Genomic DNA, 3,044 nt, shown 5'->3' on the forward strand with positions numbered 1-3,044 from the left:
GTTGCACCCACATCAATCTCCACACAGACTAGAGCTTTATCAGAAGGGGACTTATTCTTAGCACTCACAAGAGTTTGTCTATGAAATGCTATAGGCCTACCTATAGCACTACTTATATAGCATAACCCTTCAACAGACCAATAACTGAAAGGAATATTAGAGATCTCAATCCAAACATTTTCTTTGTTCAAAGGATAAACAGTTTGAAAATGCTCAAACCATTTGTGCACATGAATTCTCTGACCATCAATGTAAAGAGGACTGCATTCAATGGCTTTGGAAGCAGATTGAGTATTTTCAAATTTCAAAACCAAATAACCCAATTGATGGAAATAAACATCGGTAAGACCAACTTTATGATATTTCTCTACAAGAGCATCCTTAATTTTAGTTTTATCAGTATTTGCAATCACATTATTATCGAAGTTACCTAAGCAACTACTCTTCCAATAATCACAAGCATTTTGTAGAAATTCATGTGAAGGTTTGACAAGTAAAATACCATTGTTCTTGTTAACCACATTCTCAGGATGAAAATTGAATGAAGATTCATTAGCTTGCTCCTCGATAAGCGATTTTGTGGCATCCCTTCCCGGCCTAGATAATTTCGAGTGAGAGGCTTGTTGATCTTCGTATCCAACAGATTTTTTCATGCCAAAGAAAGGGGAAAGCTTATTAGAGAGAGCTGCAGGTTGTTTTTGTGAGTCCATTGCAAGAAAATTTTCGACTGCAGCTTAGAGATCTGTGAGGAGAGAGGAAGGGGGTGCAGAGATGGAAAGGTTTGTCGAACCTGAAAATAAGGTTAAAAATGTTTTGGGACAGAAAAGAGAAAATGGAGATGATATCGAGGAAGTCTCCATTATTAATTTCCGTTTAGAAGGGGCCTACATTTTTTTCATTTGATTTTGTAATCAAGAGGAAACAACCAAAATAGGAGCTTCTTGATAATTTCTTTCTAGCATCCGATACCACTACACGTACATTTCAATCTACTTAACAGTTGTGCTTTCTAACAACTTTTGTTTTTTGGTTTACCATCTAAAATATAATAATTCAGAATAATCTAAATATTTGAGAGCAATATCAAATGTTATTAAATAACAATCTTGGGATTTATCTCATCTATTTCAAATATTAGTAAAACATCCACTACAAGAATATAAGGCTAAATACAACGAACAAATTCAACCGATCTAAATTCGACCGAATTCGGTCGAATTTATGGTCAACCACAGCTAAATACAACCGCCAACGGTCGAATTTCAATTCGATTGACATAGTGCGGTTGAATTTAGTTAAAAATTCGACTGGTATTTTTGTGCGGTCGAATTTAGCTTTGCCAAAACTGGAGGGAATTTTCCCGCCAACTAAATTATTTTTACGCTCCTAAATTCAACCGCTAGCTGTCCAATATAGCCTTACCAAATGGAGGGATATTTTCCCGCTTTTTTTGTTTGAATTTACTGAAATAACAAAAGAAACAAAACAGCCAAATGCAAAAAAAAAACGATTTCAACCGAAATCGGTTGAAATAATTAAATTGATTGCAAGCGGTTGTATTTAGTAAACGAAAAAACACACAAAAAATAATAATTTAAAAAGTATTTTTAAAAAAATCGAAACAACAATTTAGGATTAAATAATAGTTAGCTGTACTAGTCAAACTGAAACTTGACTGTTAAAATGACAAACCAAATAAAATTATTTTGATACGAAACTTTGGTTATATCACTAATATATATATATACACTTTGACATACTGTTGGATCATTGATTTTTTTTAAAGAAAATCGAAACACCAATTCAGGAATAAACACTAGTTAAATGTACTAGTCAAACTGAAACTTGATTGTTAAAATGGCTAACCAAATAAAATTATTTTGATATGAAATTTTTGTTATATCACTAATATATATGTATATATATTGGCATCCAAGGTTGGATCGTTGAAAAATATTTTTAAAAAAATTGAAACACCAATTCAGGAATACACACTAGTTATCTATACTAGTCAAACTGAAACTTGACTGTTAAAATGACAAATCAAATAAAATTATTTTGATTTGAAATTTTGGTTATATCACTAATACACACATATATATAACATATATATATTGGCATACATACGTTTGGATCATTGAAAAATAATTTTAAAAAAATGTGTTTTACTAATATGTCCCATTTTAAAAGTTGATTTATAAATATGTCCTATTTCTAATTATATTTAGAGATATATCCTATATACCAGATTTTTTATAATTTGTAATTAATCATGGTTAACTTTTTTTTTTGGTAAATAAAAGTTGAGAGGTTTGTCAAACAACTGCAAGACCACCCCAGCCAGGAATAACCCAACTGAGAACGATCCTCTACCGCTCTGAATGGTGCACTGACCGTGCAGGGCTGTTAATCACGCTCTGGTCCTACAATCATGATTCATCCACCAGACTTGGTCACCCGTCTCGTTAGAAATCAAGGATATAGAGGTACGATTACTATAGAACAGATCCTGTTCAAGTATGGGCGTAATCATGGTTAACTTTAATAGTTAACATCTTCAAATGTCATATATAATCTTTTTATGCTACGGTTATATTGTGATATCTTAATGTGCATGATTATATTGTTGATGAAAAGAGTTAAATCTAATCCGAAAAGTGTTTATATATACAGGAGACCACATAACTTCTAGAAAATGATGAAAACTAAAATTTAACAAATTATGATGCAACAAATAGAGTGAAACATCACACTGACTTAAGTTTACGGATCAATGTATAAAACTTTCTCAATCAATAAATATAAATATACATGTAAATACACATTGGTGTACCAGTACTACGAATCTTGCATGGCTGCTTGCTTGACTTATTTTCAGTGATGAAATCGTCACTCCCAACTTAGATTTACTGGAAGAACACCATGAGTGTTGTTTAACCTTACTTGAAGGATATTATAGTTGTAGTTGATTGCTGACAAAACTTAAAAAATATTTTATTTTGCTAACACAATCATTCTGTCACTACATCATAGACTCGCTATAT

At 31.8% G+C, this 3,044-nt stretch overlaps 1 non-coding gene across 1 annotated transcript; it reads right to left on the minus strand.

The window, feature by feature from the left end:
* Positions 1-2,309: 2,309 nt before the first annotated feature.
* On the minus strand, positions 2,310-2,527 carry LOC141675977 (small nucleolar RNA U3). The gene has a single exon (XR_012556597.1). It is a non-coding gene; the product is annotated as a small nucleolar RNA U3 (small nucleolar RNA).
* Between the last annotated feature and the right edge of the window lie 517 nt (positions 2,528-3,044).

This window comes from Apium graveolens, chromosome 7 (assembly GCF_009905375.1).
Source record: "Apium graveolens cultivar Ventura chromosome 7, ASM990537v1, whole genome shotgun sequence".
Taxonomy (NCBI): domain Eukaryota; kingdom Viridiplantae; phylum Streptophyta; class Magnoliopsida; order Apiales; family Apiaceae; genus Apium; species Apium graveolens.